We start from the raw sequence: 6,775 nt of genomic DNA, 5'->3' as shown, positions 1-6,775 counted from the left end.
TTGGCATTCTCAAATGCCTCATTTCTAAGTTCCTCAAGCTCATTCAGTTGCAACTTTCTGTTGAGTTCCACATCTTCTAAACTTTCATTCATCTTCCTGATGGCCCAGTAAGCTTTGTGCTCAACCTCTACTGGCAGATGACATGGTTTTCCATAAACCAGTCGATAGGGAGACATGCCCAATATGGTTTTATGTGCAGTCCTATAGGCCCAAAGAGCATCAATCAACCTTAAAGACCAATCCTTTTGGTTGGAATTGACAGTTTTTTCTAAAATGCGCTTGATCTCCCTATTTGCCAATTCTGCCTGGCCATTTGTCTGAGGGTGGTATGGGGTTGAGACTTTATGAACTACCCCATATTTTTTCATTAGTTCTGCCACTGGCTTGTTACAGAAATGAGAACCCCCATCACTGATGATGGCACGAGGCATTCCAAACCTACTGAAAATGTTTTCTTTGAAAAATTTTACCACTATCCTGTGATCATTTGTCCTTGTTGGAATTGCCTCAACCCACTTGGAAACATAGTCTACAGCAAGAAGGATGTATTCATGACCAAGCGAGTTAACAAAAGGGCCCATAAAATCTATTCCCCAACAATCGAAAATTTCAAGAACCAGAATGGGCTGCAAAGGCATCATACTCTTTTTTGTCAGACTTCCTAACCTCTGGCATCTGTCACATGACAAGCAAAACTGGTGTACTTCTCTAAACATGGTAGGCCAGTAAAATCCACTTTGTAGGATTTTTGCTATGGTTTTCCGAGTAGAGAAATGACCTCCACAAGCAAGGGTGTGACAGAAGTTCATAACACTATGTTGCTCATGTTCTGGAATGCATCTTCTCACAATTTGATCAGCACAATATTTAAACAGATATGGTTCATCCCAGAAAAATGTTCTGACCTTCCTGAAAAACTTTTGTCTATCTGGCTTATTCCAATGACTGGGAACTGTACCTACAGCTAAATAATTAGCTATGTCAGCGTACCAAGGGGCAGAAGTCAATGTACTCACATGAAGAAGATGTTCATCAGGAAAGTTATCAGGAATGGAACCCTCAGTAAGATCCTGACCTGGGATTCTAGACAGATGGTCAGCTACAACATTTTCTACTCCTTTTTTATCCTTGATTTCTATGTGGAACTCTTGGAGGAGCAGAATCCACCTAATGAGGCGTGGCTTGGTGTTTTGCTTAGTGAGCAGGTATTTCAAAGCAGCGTGATCTGTGTACACAATCATCTTTGAACCTATCAGGTATGACCTAAATTTATCCAATGCAAACACCACAGCCAACAATTCTTTTTCTGTGGTAGTGTAATTTCTCTGGGCTTCATTTAAGGTTCTGCTAGCATAGTAAATGACATGGGGCTTCTTCTCTTTGCTCTGTCCTAACACAGCCCCTATGGCATAATCACTCGCATCACACATTAGTTCAAAAGGTAAAGTCCAATCAGGAGGTTGTATGATGGGTGCAGTGATAAGTGCATGTTGCTTCTCAAAGGCACTTTGACAATTTGGGGTCCACTCGAATGGAACGTCCTGAGACAACAGACAATACAAAGGTCTTGCTATTGTGCTAAATGAGGCAATAAATCTCCTGTAAAAGCCAGCGTGACCAAGAAAAGATCTAATGTCCTTGACATTTCTAGGGGCTGGAAGCTTCTGAATGGCTTCAACTTTGGCCTTGTCTACTTCTAGACCCCTAGATGAGACTATGTGTCCTAGGACAATGCCTTGGTTAACCATAAAGTGGCATTTTTCCCAATTGAGCACAAGATGAGTCTCCTCACAACGAATCAAAACCTTCTCCAGATTCTTTAAACACAAGTCAAAACTACTTCCATAAACAGAGAAGTCATCCATAAACACCTCCACAATATGTTCAGCCATTTCACTGAAGATACTCATCATACACCTTTGAAAGGTGGCAGGAGCATTACACAACCCAAATGGCATACGTTTATATGCAAATGTCCCAAAAGGGCAGGTGAAGGTTGTTTTCTCTTGATCTTCTAGTGCTACATCAATCTGATTATATCCTGAATATCCATCCAAAAAGCAGTAGAATGCTTGACCTGCTATCCTTTCAAGTGTTTGATCTAGAAACGGGAGGGGAAAATGGTCCTTTCTAGTCATGGAGTTAAGTTTTCTATAGTCTATGCACACACGCCAACCTGTTTGGAGGCGGATTGGGACTAACTCATTCTTCTCATTTTTCACCACAGTAACTCCGGACCGTTTAGGAACGACCTGAGTTGGACTAACCCATTTTGAATCAGATATTGGATAAATAATACCTGCATCCAGCAATTTGAGCACCTCTTTTCGAACCACTTCTTTCATATTGGGATTTAGCCTTCTCTGCATTTGCCTCACTGGTTTTGAATTTTCTTCTAAGAAGATCCTATGGGTGCAAATTAGAGGGCTAATTCCATGTAAGTTTGATATGGTCCATCCTAAATCCTTCTTGTGTGCTCTTAGTACTTACATTAACTGCACTTCTTGTTGGGTAGTTAGGCTGGAAGAAATGACTACTGGGTATGTCTCTCCTTCTCCTAGAAAAGCATACTTCAACTCATTCGGCAGTGGCTTCTTTTCAGGAATGAGTGGATGACTCACAGAGGTTGATGGTTTATGCAAAGGTTCTACAGGTTCTAGCTTAGGAATCCATTGAGTCAAAGGCATCTCACTTTCCTTTTTGATATCTTCCAAACAATTATCTCCTTTCACAGTTTGAGTGACAAGCTCTTTCTCAAAATACTCTTCAGACAGAGTTTGAATCAAATCCACCTCTTCTATCTCACTTTCAGTGTTTTGTTGTTTGGAAATTCTGAAGATATTCATCTCCACAGTCATATTTCCAAACGACAGTTTCAAAACTCCATTCCTACAGTTAATGATTGCATTGGAAGTTGCTAGGAATGGTCTTCCCAAGATGACTGGAACTGGTGGTTGTGGACCATGATGGGGTTGAGTGTCTAGAACTATGAAGTCTACTGGGAAGTAGAATTTATCCACCTGAACTAAGACATCTTCCACAATACCCCTAGGAACCTTGACTGATCTGTCTGCCAGCTGCAGAGTGACTCTGGTAGGCTTAAGTTCTCCCAAACCCAACTGTTGATAGACACTATAAGGCAATAGGTTGACACTTGCTCCTAAATCTAAGAGCGCCTGGTCAACCTTCTGGCTTCCTATTATGCATGAGATGGTTGGACAACCTGGGTCCTTGTATTTGGGAGGAGTCTTAAATTGCAAAATGGAGCTCACTTGCTCAGTCAGAAATGCTTTTCCATGCACGTTCACTTTTCTCTTTACAGTGCAAAGATCTTTTAGGAATTTTGCATATGAGGGTGTTTGTTTGATCGCATCCAAGAGTGGAATATTGATCCTTACTTGTTTAAACACCTCATATATGTCAGCATTTTGTTGTTCTTTTTTTGTAACACTCAGTCTTTGAGGAAAAGGAGGTTTAGGATGATATTGAATTTCTCTTTCAATGTTCTTACCTTTTCCATCTTCTTTTTGTTTTTGCTTGTTTTTTTCTTCATTGTTTTCATTTTTTTCTAAGATTGGCTCCTGTCCTTCTGCTTTCTCTTTCTCAACAACAGTTTGGCTTATCCTAAGATCATTTGGTTTTTCAATCACCTTTCCACTTCTTAGGATAGTTACAGATTGGACTTGTTCATGTGCATTGCTTTCACCACTAGAAGATTCCACCTGATTTGTTTGCCTAACTGGGTTAGGGTTGGTTTGTGAAGGGAATCTTCCAGGTTCTCTCACACTTAGTGTTTGGGTCAACTTTGTTATTTGGCTTCTCATATCCTCCACGGCTCTATTTGTTTGCTCTTGATTCTTTGTAAGCTGGGCAACCTGATTGTTGATGCCCGTTTGATTTTGAATGAACTGATGCAAGGTGTCTTCAAAAGATCTCCTATGAGGAGGTTGGTAGGTATTGGATGAAGAACCTTGATTCTGTTGGAAGGATTGTTGATGTGCAGGGAAGGAGTTTTGAGAATGACTCCCAGCATCATGTCTCCATGAAAAATTGGGGTGATTCCTATTATTGGGATGGTAGGAGTTGTAGTTTTGATTGTTCCCGTAATAGGTTCCACTTTGATTTTGATTCTGTCTTCCCTCAAAATTGTGTGAATTATTGTTGTTAGTCTGCCCATACAATACCTCCTTGAAAGCAGGTAGAGTAGGGCATTCTTCAGTTGCATGATCCATTGTTTCACACACAGCACATTTCACTTCCACTTGTTTAACAGATTGTACCTTTTTGGGCTCCAGATTTTCAACCTTTTTTGTTAAGGCAGTTAGTCTTGCATTTAGATCATCATTCTCACTCAACTGGTATCTACCTCTCGGTTGTGGATTTTCCCTTAGATCAAATGAAGATGTAGGGCCAGCTTCCCAATTTCTTGTATTTTCAGCCAATGTGTCAAAGAAGTGAAACGCTTCTTCTGGAGTTTTCTCATAGAATTCTCCATTACACATTGTAGAAACCAACATTTTTAATTGGGGCGTGAGTGAGTCATAAAAGAAACTGACCACTCGCCATTGCTCAAAGGCATGGTGCGGACAAGTGTGGAGAAGATCTTTGAATCTTTCCCATGCTTGGGCAAAATTTTCAGTTGATTTACAGGCGAAGTTCATGATTTGTCTTTGAAGAGTAGCGGTTCTGTTGGCAGGAAAATATTTTTTCAAAAAAGTTGCTTGCATTTCTCTCCAAGTTCCTATAGATCTAGGTAGGAGAGTGCCTAACCACATTTTTGCCTTATCTTTTAGTGAGAATGGGAAAAGTTTTAACCTTACAACATCCTCATTTACTGTATGATCCATGCAAGTGCTACACACTTCCTCGAATTCCTTCATATGAGTGTATGGATTTTCAGAATCCATACCATGAAATGTAGGCAACAATTGGATTGTGCCAGGTTTAAAATTGAACCTATGGTGATTTATGGGAAGGATGATACACGAGGGTGTTGTCTGCCTTGGAGGGTGAAGGTACTCTCTAAGAGGTCTAATCAATTCCTGATCAACAGGATTAGGATCGCCATGGTCACTCCCATGTTCGGACATGTTGTTTGGTTGAGCCATAAATGAGTGTGGCAATGAAAACTCAAAATCAGATGGAGTACTTTCTGAATGTAACACTTGTTCAACCACTCTACCGGATCTAAGTCTCATACACCAGACCAAACAGACAGAGAAGAGAAATTAAAGAACAGAAGTAAAAAGAAAAAGGACTAGGGATGATTATTTGGCTTACCTTAATCTCCCCGGCAACGGCGCCAAAATTTGCTGCATCACTCACCCTGCATTTGTCACTTTTTGTATTTTTCTTTCACTAATTCAGCTGATTTAGCAACTAATTATGTTCACAGATAGGATGAGGCGTTTAGACTCGCCAGTGCACGAGTGTGATTGTAGCAGAAAATTTATATGTAATTTTTTCGGGCAAGACCGGGTCGACTCACAGGGAGATTACTCATGGAAGGAGATAACCACACCAGTTCTTTTGATTAACGGAATAATGAAATGAGATCAAACTAAATGTGATATAACTGTAATCTGGAAATGGAGAGATCTTGGGTCAAGACAAATCTGGTGCCAAACCCAACTGATTCACCATATAGCTTTCTGTGATGTAACTAGCAGCTCAAATAGCTTGGGTTTTCAACCATTAAATGTACTACTGAGATGATGATAACTCTTTGTTCAAGCAACCTCCATACATGACATGGAGACTCTATGGTAAGAAGCTATCATAAATCAGTGTATAAATAATGTTTTGACAAAATAATTGCTCGTGTATTTGCGCATGTCAGAATTTTTGTTCGGCTGTTCATTCGAATGACTAGCAGAGACATTCGAATACTTGCTGAGTTTCTTTTGGCTGATCGACTCATTCGAATGAATTTTAGTCCCATTCGAATGAATTTCATGCTTTACTGTTCCTTACACGGCGATTTTCTCGGTCATTCGAATGCAACAGTACTTTCATTCGAATGAATTTCTAATTTTTCTCTTGACTTCTTCATTGCATTCGGATGAACTGGAGAGCATTCGAATATGGCGTTCCTTGGGTTGCTTCTCATTCGAATTACTCAGCCTTCATTCGAATAGATTTCCTTTCTTCTTCAACTTCATTCGAATGACTTGGATTTCATTCGAATATGTCTTCACTGCTTCCAAACGATGTGCTCATCCGAATTTCTTCTTATGCTCGGCTCATTCAAATGACTTGGATCTCATTCGAATATGTCTTCACTGCTTCCAAACGATATGCTCATCCGAATTTCTCCTCATGCTCGGCTCATTCGAATGACTTGGATTTCATTCGAATATGCACAATCTGGAGATCTTGATTTTTGTTACTTCTTATTCGAATTAGGCCAAGCTCATCTGAATACATACCCGATATCTTGCATATTCGAATGTCTGAATGATTTATTCGAATGTTTGAGCAGCTCTCTTCTGTTTTGCTCCATATTTGAATACCTTTGAAGACTTATTCGAATGGCTTTGGCTTTCATTAGGACACTTTTATTTCTTGACTTTTTATTCCTCTTTCAATCATGCTTTTAGAGAGTATGAGTCATTCTTTCATCTCTTTTCCTTCTTTTGGGCTGCAACAAGCAATTCTGGAGATTTTAAGTCGATCAAATGGGTTAGGAGGTAATAAAAACATAACAAATATTGCATTTTTTTTACATCAATCATTCATCAAGGATTTCAGCAAAGTTGCACTTCCACTTTCCCAC

The 6,775-nt window shown here is 39.8% G+C and overlaps 1 pseudogene; it reads right to left on the bottom strand.

Annotated features, from left to right (window-relative positions):
• Positions 1 to 1,178: 1,178 nt before the first annotated feature.
• The window catches only part of LOC127799764 (uncharacterized), an 87,937-nt pseudogene continuing 82,340 nt past the window's right edge, over positions 1,179 to 6,775 (bottom strand).

Source organism: Diospyros lotus, chromosome 4 (genome assembly GCF_014633365.1).
Source record: "Diospyros lotus cultivar Yz01 chromosome 4, ASM1463336v1, whole genome shotgun sequence".
Lineage (NCBI taxonomy): Eukaryota > Viridiplantae > Streptophyta > Magnoliopsida > Ericales > Ebenaceae > Diospyros > Diospyros lotus.
This window is presented reverse-complemented; position numbering and strand designations above follow the sequence as displayed.